This window comes from Trichoplusia ni, chromosome 16 (assembly GCF_003590095.1).
Source record: "Trichoplusia ni isolate ovarian cell line Hi5 chromosome 16, tn1, whole genome shotgun sequence".
NCBI classification, from domain to species: Eukaryota; Metazoa; Arthropoda; class Insecta; order Lepidoptera; family Noctuidae; genus Trichoplusia; species Trichoplusia ni.
In genome coordinates, this window is record NC_039493.1 from 6094554 (window position 1) to 6107328 (window position 12775).

Here is a 12775-nt window from a genome sequence, read left to right on the forward strand (position 1 = left end):
CCAATGATCCCGTTCTTTAGCTCTGACATACTGGATTAACTTTATCAGCCCTCAATTTCACGTTAACTTTGTTTTATACAAAATTTGTTGCGCGGTGAAAGTAGCTACGAACTGGTTACACGTGTTTTTGTTTTAAATTCTAACCGAGTCTGTAATTTAGTTACTTTATATATTTTATCGATGCTAACGTATGAAAGGAATCAGATTATTCGATTTTTTTTTGTAATTTTAGAGTTACGTTTCGGTAATAGTTTTCTATGAGATCTCTTACAGTAAAAATCCTCTCCTTCTACCAAAGTCGATTCAATATTATTTGAATAACTTAAACGAGACATGAATAATTAATGCAAAGTACAATTAACTCGGCTGTTGTTATTTTATTCAGAACATAATTAAATGACAAAATTATATCAAGTTTGGAAGAGTACTGTTTCCTTAGAGTTTTTGAGTTTTCTTTAGAACAAAAGATATAAGGGTCAGTAGAAACTGTGAACTTACGCTTTGCTGTTAGTGAAACAAAGGAGCAAGAAAAATTTGGAATGTTTTTCATTAAAGATTTTACAATTCACGCATTTAAATCAATGAACTCTATTACAATGGCAAAAAAGTCAATATTACTTAGACAACTTTCTCGTATAAGTTTGATCTCGGAATAACATCTGTATATCTACCCACTTCATTACAAACGTGCCTACTTCGCTTGTGTTATATACGAAAAGAAAATATATGTCTATTGTTTTAGGTTTAAGAATACTCAGCGGTACAGTATCCTTAAAAGAAACCACTTTGTATAATGCTCACAACATTGAAACCTAATGGGCTACGGAGCACAATATAAAAATCTTCACGTGCTACGCAGAATCGTAAATGATAACAATTGTCTTTCCGTAGCGCTACGGTGCTACGGTTTACCGTAGTTTAGCTTACCGAGGCGTACTATGAAGAATTTTATTTCAACAGTAAATTGTAACCTTTGGTAGGTATATTTACGATGAATAAAGTTGTGGTTAGGATTCAATCAGAAACAAATACATAAAAATGGGAACATTAATTAAATTATTATTTCTTGTAAAAGAACTGTGATGGACAAATTAAATACAACACGAGTGTTGAATTTTAACCAAAATAAAATTGTTTATAAAATAAGACCAACTTTGAACACAAAGGAAACAAAAACTGATGCGCAAACAATCGCCATTTTAAAAACGACGAAACAATTTGTAAACCAATGTCTCCTAAATATCTCACCCCGATCGTTCCAATTAATCTCCGAGTTCAAAAACCGCGCAATCGACATGTTACCCTCAGAGTGACACGTGACAAACACGACGTGACATCCAGACACGACGCAGCGTTTTTGTCACGGCCCGCTAAACACGATCTTTAATAAAAGATAAAACTAAAAAGGTAGAGTCGATTTTCTTTTCTATATAAGAAAAAGTATTTCGTGATATATTAAAAAAAACGTAAAATCAAACAACTATTACATACCGTTTTTTCTTCTTGCTAAAGGTAGTGTTTAAAAGGCTTTTGTGACGTCATTTTGTGTTTTTTGCATCACTACCTAGTTTTTGTGAGAGCGTCAGGCAGTCCATTAGGTACATTATTATAGTTTGTTCCTTTTTAGATTGCATCCTCTGAGGGATATTACTCGTGAATATTTTAAAAGCCAGAGCTCTATCTTAGGTAATAACAATATAAATGATGGGAATGTGACGCTTGTGTGTGTGATGTGAATGATATTCTTATAACTACTTTACACTTAATGTGTTTAGTGATGAAGTGGTATGAGAAGAGATCTGAATCTGGCATTAGCATCACGGATTTTTATTTCACAATACAAATAAATATTTTTCATTCGATAGACTATTTGAATTTTTTTTCAAAGCATTGTTGTCTATGTCAAAAATATATTGCTTAGTTATCATATAAGAAAAGCACTCCTTATAGTGACAAAATGAAAACCTTCGGTTAACTACAAAATAAAGTAGAGAATATCGTTTAGCATGTCATTATCTCTCTTTTGTGGTTATTTTATATTCCCTTTCATCGTTAACTAAGATGAATGCGGTGCAATCTGTCTCCCGATAACTATCCGTGACGCTGATTATAATCGAAAAGAGTCACGCGATGTAGAGTCGAGGAATACTTAAAGGTAGAGCTGATTTATGGGTGCTTGGTTCTTAATTGTTTGATAATGACTCTACAATTTAAAGTGTGAATGTTATGTAGGTTTTTAAACTACAAGAATTATTTTATCGAATTCGATAGTAGGTTTCATAATATGATTAAGTGAAGTTATTAAGTGGTTTACTTTGATTTTGTCGTAATAAGCTGCTTGTTTTATAAGTCAAAGTAGCTTTTTCATAAAAAAAAAACAAAACAAGATAATTATTTTTACAAAGCAAATTTTGAACAATAGTCACAGTAAATACGTTAAAAGTTTTTTTATAAACTTTCCTGTCTACATTAGATTTCATTGTGGCGAGGGCTCTATACTCTACATTGTTAGTTTAACCTACGCCGTAGCTTCATAATGTGTGTGTGCTACGAATGTGCGATAATTGGCTTTTGTCTCTTGATGTTTGTTTTTCGCAATCACGCTGAAGCTACGCGATGTGGAATAATGGAGTAATGTTTGTCTGTTATTTTTAATAAATAATATATTAATTGAAAGATATGTTTAGAAAACAACATTGTAAGATTCATATCATAGAATTCATTTTAGATTATAAAGTATAGTATTTTTGTTCAATTTAAAACGCACCCTATTCATTTGTTAGTCACAACAACTAGTGTGCGCCAGCATAAACAAGTGTCAAAGAGTAAAACAAAGGTTCATTGCACTTTCATAACAAAGCATTCAACAATAACGAGTGTTGCATCACAGAGCGCCACACTTTGCATTCGCAAAAAAGCATTTACTTCGCAAAAATCCAATACTGACACTCAAATTGCTACGGCGTAGCGTCTACGTAGTACATCCGTAGCAATTTGCTACGGCCTACGTGGGCAGGTATAATCGCTACATTTTTCACGACGCGGTCAGGGTTGTCAACGTTGCCTTTTAGCGTTGATTAGTTTTTGTGAATGGCGCTCGAAAACTGACGTCCCTGCGAATTTCTACTATTTTGTTGATTGCGTTCATAGAAAGCGATTTCTGTTAAGCCGCTGTTGGATTTAGTTTAAGGCTATTGTTCTGTTCTGGATTGTTTGAAGTTTTTTATGCTTGAAAATTGTGTTTGTTTGAGGGTTTATAATTTTTTTAGTTTTGTTTCCACATGTTTCATGCCGCGAACCCTCCGGATTAAACTGGACGTCCAACATGAAAACTATAAAGCAGTGAAAGCTTTGTGAAAATTGTTGGTATTTTTGAAATATGGTACAAAGACAGCAACGTCATAGAATTCATCAGAATTTACTTAAGAGATGAACAATGCTGTGCAATTCCATCACATTTGTATGTTTTCATTGCAAAAGAGATTGTTTAATCTACTTCTAACAATCCCTTTCATACATTCATCCCCATCTTTATTAACTTTATGAAAACCATTGAGTCTTACAAACTTCAGTGTCGGCTGTAGCAGTACAATGCGTAGCACCAAGCATTAGCTACATCAGTCGCATTGTAAAAATAATTAACTAAAACCCATCCCCCGCCCTCGTTAGCAACACAGATGTTCACTTTAATCTAAATGTGTTCTTGACGTTTTACAATTATGAACATAAAAACTTCTACATGCGTAGTAGTTTTGCTACAGCGTAGCGCTGATACGGCTACGAATGCCGAAGTATGGATATAACATCCTAATTAATGTTTTGATTGCATTAATATGTAATTGTTTGATCACGTCTTGTGTTGTGTTATACATAATGTAGCTCTGTTATGATGTTTGATCTAGCAAACTAACTTGTAACTGATAATGAAACCTAAAATAGTGTAACATACGTTGACTACTTATTTTCTTTACGTTTTAAATCCAACTATCGATAATACATTTTCAAACTGATGGCAAGTGAAATGTTCCAAAAAGGCCGACTCTGAATCAACATTTACTAACTGAACCGAGTGTTAAACGTAGATTGGATGCCCAAACACGTTCTAGAATAATCCGAACCAGTTTGATAAACAAGAGCAAACGATATCAACTTATACACTACTCACTAACGACATTAAGCTGACTCCGAACACCAAAACTGAGTTCCGCTAATTAAATTTTATTTCCAACACTAAACGAAGCTGAAACGCGTTAAATAGTAGTGATTGCTGTACATTGCTGCATTTGTGCTGAGCATTAAAGTTTGGAATGCACTCGCGCGTCGTTGTATCGCGAATGAAACGATAATCGTCATTATGACATTTTAATTTGGTATGAGGTGGTATGGAGGATTAGTGCGAGTCATATTTGGGGGAGTTTGAGTTTCCTCGAACATAAGGTTTAAGGCTTTGCTGTTATGGCGCTTTATCTTGCATGGTGTACCGTTGAAGTAATTTCCGAAATTAGCTGTGAATTTTAAACGCTCTTTTGAAAGGGATTAGGAATATACTAGATTGTTTGCTTTGCATTTTGGTGGTTGTTATATTCGTTGGATGTGTAATCGATACTCATTTTGTTCTTTGATGAAATGCTCAAAACAAAATTCAAGTTAATCTTCTCGTTACCGTGAATATTGATTCCAAAAACCTTCTTTCTTAAGGTTTTCTTTCATAAAAATAGAATTTGTGAAATAACTTCAATTAAGTACATAATTATGTTCCTTGTCTTTCGATGTGTTAATGAATCCAATTTTTCGGCTTCGTAAGTAATTAGATTAAGCAACTTAAACACAATTATGTTAAACGCGAAGTAATCACAGCTATATTGTTCGAGAAAATCTTTGTAGAGAGACATAATTTACATTGGGATTTAGTCACAGGAGGGTATCAGTTTATAGTTAAGATATAATTCTTATGCTTGAGACCATTTTAATATTAATTCTAACATTTTACGAATTAAAACGATTATACTTTTATTAATTAATAGGTTTTCAAGAAATAATATTCAAAGTCATTCTTGTATGATGTATTTGAATTGTGATTTTTCGGTTTATATTTTTGGCTCTACTTTTTTCAGTGTCTTAGAAACAAGGCCAATGCTTCTGTGCAATCTCCGAAAAAGCGTCTTCACCTTGGCCGAGATGACAGACAAAAATATCTTTTGTGACGGCACTAGGTGCAGGTACTACGTCTGTTAGAAGTCCAATGGGATTTACTACTTCAATTTCAATTTGTAGAGACAAGAAATTGCGATCAAAATTGTCATGCTGTTTTGATAGTTTTTCCATAGTTTTCTGTGGATTTCAATTAGTACAGTGATCAAATAGTAATAGTAGAATAACCAGTGAAGCATTTCTAATTTTTTGGGCTTCATAAGTAAAGGGTAAAACCGGACCCTATTACGAAAGCTTCGCTGTCTGTCCGTATGTCACCAGGTTTTATCTCACCAAACACGAAAGTAAAAATCGAGGTTAAGTGTAAGTCCATCTTGCACTTGACGGTTTTTTTAAGAAAATCATTTTTATATTAACTTATCCCTCTAACTAGTATACTTGTGTATCGTACATTCAAAATTTATCTCTCAATTTGAAAACCCACGGGCACACGATCACTAATTCTATATTTCCAACTATAGTTTATCTTTCCATACAAAAAGTCGTAAAACCTCGTTGGAACGCAAAGGTTCTATCGATATATTCTGCGTGCCCTTCGTTGTACTAAGCTTTGTATCAAAATCGTTCGTCGGCCAGTAACTAGGGCAAAAATTGAGGTGGCTCGCCCGAGCGGTTGTCATGACAACGCCCCCCTCTCGGCTGTTGCTTCTGCCGACAGATTGTACTCTTACAGCGAGGGGTATGCTGGGAGATTTAGAGTGACGTCACAACTGCCTGTTGGCAGGATTGATGGGAATTGACTATTATGTATTAAATGTAATGGCATCCAATACTTAAGTTTCAGTTTAACGAAATTGTAGGTTTTTTTAGATTATAAATGGACTATTTTTTATTATGGTAACAAGCATTCTTGAGAATTATTGAAAGCATGAACTTATTTCATTTTATTTTGCATAATTTTGAATTAGAATTTTGAGTGCCATCAATCAAGCAATTGATCTGACTCCCAAAGTCCTAATAGAATGAAAGCAACAAACAAGCAGTGAAGTAACAAAACTATACATTATCACAGTGGCAACCATAAAGTCACCAAATCACAATTTAACGACGCAATACCAATATTTATCGTCCTTCACTTAATTATATTGTCTATCGATCGATCCTATACAAACATTGCCAAGACACGACCATATTACAACTCAATTTAAGTACATATAAAGTAAACACGAACTATGAATATGTATTATTCAGGAATAACTAAGCTAAGGAAGTTCCTAGCAAATTCACTGGAGGATCGGTTCGGACCGATCGGGCGAAAATGTGCTCGAAAATATGCGCATTTTTTATACTGAAGTGGATAGCCTCCAAAAAGAATTTATGCGCCAAAGTCTTTCACAAAAAGTCTCTTTGTTGTACGAGAATCGCACTCCGAAATTCGACGAAATAAACATGACATTTGTATGGTGTTCTCGTTCCATATAAAAACTATGGCTTCTCAGTCTTTTATATACACACTTCAATCGTTCATTCTTCTTCAGTTTATTAATTTTTAAAGTGTTTGGAAACATTTGACTATATATCAATAACATGAATGGTAATAAAAAAAGGCTTTCAAACTTCCATGCTTCACAATTACTAACACATTTTTCATCTACACCTTACATTAAATAAAACATTAGTATTACATCATTATAAGGCCACCATTCAGACTGCACGTTAGTTCTTTCACTCCACATTAAATAGCAGTATATTAAAAACAAACGCGCATCTACCTGGGACGGTCGCCGCCATTCATGCCGGCCGCACCCCGCGTTAATGTCACCAGGCGACCGAGAAATATGGGACACTACTCGTAAACGTTTAAGGGAAAACATTCTATGTTATCGTAACTTAAATTGGATGAATGAATTATTTATATTTGATGGTTTGTTCGTAGATATTTTTGTTATATAGTGTTGTTGTGTGAGTTATGAAGTGACGGATAGTTTTTTGGGAGTTAAATTTGGGAAAAGGACGTGTTATGCAAATTGACCTGTGGATGTAATTTTTTGAGAAATTCGTATGTTTCTAGTTATTGTTTAAGCGTAAGAAATAACAAAATCTGCTCACTATATCTTTTAACAAACCCTAAACATTCTATACCCTCCAGTATCACTTCGCACCCAAAAACAAGGAAAACTTACGAACGCCCTATACTGTTTAGTATTGCTGTTCATATAGTTTTCAATTAGCAAGCTTTTGTTTAAGCCACAATGCTGAGATATCGTATTTGATTGCACTTACGAGCCTACAAAACCTGACAACGTTCACGGACTCTCCTTTATGTCTCTACAATATCTAATATACCAATGGTTTGATAGAATAATGTCTTTACGTCTGTCCGACGTCCGACGCGGACGTAAGAATGTCTGGAGGCCCTAGCCACCCCCTAACCCCCTCCCCTCGCACGCCCGCCGCCTACGTACGACACTGTTGTAATTATCGAGATAGGCCGTGCGATTTTGTTAGAGAAGTATCGATGAGGACACTGTAGGCTGTAGTGTTAGCCTTATTCTTGTACCGTGGGAGTTGTGTGCATTGAACAGTGGGAGTATTTTCTGATCGAAGTGTTACAGTAACGATATTCGTTTGTACTGTTGCCTTTTTATGAAAGAATTTGGGGCAATTTTGTATTAGATTCTTTATGAAATATTTAGAAGATATGTACGTAATAATTTACTTTGAGATGTATGGTTGACTCTACATTTTTTTAACTGGGATGTTAAAATAAAAATTGATTACGAAAAGGGAACTTAATATGTTTATTCTCATACGATATCTTAGACACAAATATTACCTCAGCGTTTACTGCTTCAATTCCAATACCTACTATAAAATTGCTATTGAACCTAGACGTCTGCCCACAAACTCTTAAACAAATCAAATGGGTACGGGGACAGTTCTCTCTTGTGTTGGAGGCGCAGCACTAACTAATCTTAATACTGTTTACCGGTGGGTACAGGTGCACGCCAGTATTGCCTGTCTCCAAGTTATTTGACAGCTGTAATACAGGGTCGAACTAGGATAAGAGTTTATTTATTACCATCGATCTGCACAATATAGTTTAAAAGCTATTCGTTGAAAAGAATTTAAGATTAATTTCCTCGTAAAGAATTACGAGAAAAGTAATTTAAACTCATTTCAGAACGCATAACTAACGTGTTGTAACCTACCTACGAGTATAACATATGCTGTATGTGTGGTCGATTATGTTGTTATTTATTTCATTTTTCTTTGCTTTTTCAGTTATTTTTACGTAAATGCAATTATTTGTCTTCAAATATTCACAATTTCGATCCAATTTTGAATCCGTCTCTGCATCCAGCCTTTGCTTCAGTTAACACGGTTAACAGTTTAGAAAGCGGTAGCGGACGTTTTAATTAACCCTTTCTAGTCCATGTTAGACTGGGTCGAATGTACCGCGCCTGTTCAACCACTATTGCGTGTTTCATTGTTAATTTAGTGACGCTCAATATTGAAGCATTCGGGGGTTGGGTGAATGTTTGAGAACATCTTAGATTGGCAGCCGGTCGAGGCAAGCGGAGGGTTGGGAATATATTTTCTTAAGAAATGTTCACTTTATTTCAGAACGAAAGAATACTTTAACGTTTTCTGTGTGACGAATTTTGTAACAAAGAGTAATTACAATAATACTTAAATTTTTATTGAATAAAATTTAATGATTATTTTCATTACTTTTTCTGATTAAAATTCTCAAAAACAAATTCAACAATCGTGATTTACATAACATAATGCAGCTAAAGTCTAAGCTATTATTGTTTCATAAATGACATCCCAACCACAGCTATTGAAAGGTTCAATTTAATACAAAATCGATTTAATACTGACCTCATATTGACATTCAACAAAGCTTCTTAACTGAGCACACATTTTCCCATTACCGGTACAGTCGGCGAGAAAATAATTTAATGATAAACCTCCTTAATCCGTCAATTCGACGCCCGCCAGTAAGATTAACTTTGTCAGTGGCGCACAACATTTTCCTATACCGCTGCAATAAACTTTTATTGTTATATTCCATGATTAAGAGATCCGTTTAATATTTTCTGTTTTGTAGGGTTCTGTACCCAAAGGGTAAATTCTTTTGCGTTCCTATTACTAATCCTCCATGCTGACTGGTCGTCTGTCCTTCCGTTTGTTATCAGGCTGATGATGAACTGTTACTGTTGGATAGTCAACTCATTTATTTGGCCGGTGCACAGTTAAAATTGAGATTAATTAATGTTTGGTACAGTCAAAATTTGATAAGTAACCATTTATTTGCAAGTTTTTTTTCGGTACCTATTTTGTACAGGACCCTCAGTGTCGAGAGTCCGACTCACACTTGATCTTTTTTCACATAACAACCCAAGTTCTTTTTCCTAAGAATTATATTAGTTGAGTGAAATTGGCCACAAGTACGCGAAATTGCCAGAATGTGTCATTTGGGAGGTTGTACTCGGCAAGTGTTTCTGGAAAATTAGGAGAATATTAGACAAGAGAATATTGTTTGTAGGATTAGAAAGGAGACTTTTGCTAAAATTGTAAGTGTATAAGAATTTACAGAGGAATACTAGGTGATACGATCATTGACCATACTGTTTCTTTATATCACTAGTTTCTTAAAAAACACGAAAATATTCAATATAATTTAAGGCGATCTTAAGTTATCAATAAATATTTATCCGATACATTAAGTCTCAAAACTATAGGAAACTGTTGAAAGTTCGTAAACAAAGATATAAATCGAATGTTTTACTTGTTTTGCTTCAGACCTTACATTTATGTGTTTTCAAATGGCGAGGAGTATTTCTATGGTCGGATAGACCTGAATGATATACAAGTACTGAACGATGAAATTGAGTGTGCAGTTAATGTGGAGTTCAATTGAAGGAGGTTTGCTTTTCAGTTTGCTAGTTCAACCGTACATGTAGAATTTAGTGAGTAATTTGAGCATATTGAACTGTAGAAATGCAGTTCAGTGAGATTATAAAGAGGTATTGTAAGACTGCATTTATATAGTTGAAGAGATTACTGACAGCTAATATGTACTAAAAGGATAAAACTTAGGTTCCTATGTCAAAGTGGAAAAATGAAATCCGATCACTCAGTCATCTGGCGGTATCTCATGAAACCTGATAGCTAGATATAATTTTTTCATGGATGATATATTTCGGTTTCCATTTTAAGAACAAATATCGTGGTTAAGCAGGTATTTTTTGCCGATCAATTATATTCGGTTAAAAACGGCAGACTTTATAAGCTGTAAGTTATCATGATTTCTTTAGTTTATAATTAGCTACAAGGCACAAAAACTACACCGCATCGAAAACAAACGACTAGCGACTAAAACCGTTGACAAAACCAAAATTAATTTACACAAGATAAACCACAAAAACGCGACAATAGATAACAAAAACACCAAAACATCTCTAAAGCGACAATAGCGCTTTAAATTAATCCATACTTGAAGTTAATATCAGCGCTTGAAGCGATGCAGCGGTGTAGATTAGCGGCTGATGCAAGTTTATTGCTGCGTAATGCAAGCAATAGCGGGTAAGCCAAAGTTATTGTGGCTTCAAGATGCTGTCGTAAAATGTTGCATGAAAATATCTAAGCGTATGACGGGTAACTTAGTTTTTAAAGGGATACGAAGAACGCTTCAGATGTAGTTTAAGAGGGTTTTAATAAAAATGTAGATGAGCGGTGCTTTTGAGAGGTTCCTGCAAGTGCTCTGTGTATAAGGAGTTTAAACTTTATCGTTTTTTAAGCTTTTATCCGCAAACCATTAGATAGCTTACTATTATGAACATTTTGCTTATAAATGCTACATAAGTCGAAAGAAACAGCCTCAGTAACAAAAAAACTTAACATTGCATAAAGGATACGTATTTTAATAAGCCAATTAAGATTAATCTGATTTAAACTTGAGGTAGGGTCTACTAGCTTGGCTTAAACTAATATTTTCATAATATTGGAGCTGTGATAGCGCAAATACACGATGTAGAGTAAGCATCTTTCTTTCACACCCACAATTAAATTACATTAAGATATAGCAGTAGGTCTCCTAGTCTTACTGAACCAAGTTACTCAATTGATGGCCTGCAGTAGTGTATGATGCATAGCTTAGTTCATCCCGGGCTTGTTCTCGGTCAGCTGTGGCATTAACCCCAGGTTGACGTATAGTGACTTATCGCCGACCTAACGCACTGGCTCGTTTTGTGTGGCAGGGGAGTTTGTTATCTGGCTTGCCACGTGTGTGTGTTGAAAAATGGCTTGAAATATAATTTAGTTTTAGTTTTGAGTTCTTGTTAGAAATAATAATTGGATTGAGGTGCCAAATTAAGCTATTCGACTTGATTATAATTCTCAATTTATGAGTAAAGACGCAATTTGTTTCAAGTTATCGTTAACTCTACAATTGGCCAATTGTTACAATTTTTCTTAATGTTTTTATGTATAATGACATCAGTGCATTCGTGAAAAAAAATCAGTGTTACAATTTCCATCTCATACCACGCAACCACCATTAAACTGTCCAAAAGCCTTCTAACTTAAACGCGCACTCAAAGAAGTACTTAGTACTCAGGCAGTCTCAATCTAGTACTCAGTACACGCAGCCTCAACAATGTTCGACAGAGCGCGTCAATTTTTCAATCCAAGTGTACTTGTAAGCAAGAATGTAGAGCCACTTAGGTTCAACAAACTTCGTGCGAGTAGCTCGTACTCAAGTGGGGATAGGCGAGCTACTGGCGCTAGTGGGCGAGCTGCCAGATACTTAGCCAGTGGGATTAATGACACCTTATGCTTTTGAGTGTTGACAATCGATACAGTACGTAAGTGTGAGAAGAATGGGTTTGTGAGTAATGTTGAATAGGTATTTATGGATAGTATTCATGATGCTTTTTTAAGGAAGTTAATTAGAAAGACAAGTTGTTTTAATAGGGTCTTTGACTAAATATCATATTTTAAATCTGTTTAGTCCGTCAGATAGAATTTCAGATCTTCCAAATGTTTCATTTTATTACATCACTAAACAGTAAGAATGATAAAGCATTAGTTGATACAGTACGCTTTTTACTGTATCAGCTTAATTTTTAACAAAACTCTAGAACACAATGTGAAGCGACGTATTTTCTTTTACGTTACCATAGCGCCAACAATTCAATATTTTATTCAAAATTCTATTTACTCTACATTGTATTGCATAAATCTCATATTGTTCGTCAACTCATTTAAACCATTCTATTAAGGAGGATAAATCCACTATATCACCATGACAACAATGAGAGACGTTAAACAACAATTATACATCAAGTAATGAACTCTCAGTGTAGCGTTGGATCAACAGAAAGCCTTCGAGTGTTTAAAGGAGAGTCAATTGGAAATCCCATTGATCTGAAGGAGTGTGCTCAAGGGGGATTTATTTCAAATTATAATACTGCCGCCTCCCTCAGGAAACGCTAAATCATTTCTTTTGCGGCGTTTAATTAAAATATTATACTTTTTTTTGGGATTTTGGATACGGTTTTAAGTTTGATAATTGCTATACTCAAAGTCAAGAAACAAATACACGCAGACGTTA

At 34.7% G+C, this 12775-nt stretch overlaps 1 protein-coding gene across 2 annotated transcripts in view; it reads left to right on the forward strand.

The window, feature by feature from the left end:
- Positions 1–12775, forward strand: part of LOC113501725 (neuronal acetylcholine receptor subunit alpha-7) — an 86384-nt gene that overhangs the window by 34674 nt on the left and 38935 nt on the right. The window lies entirely within an intron of this gene.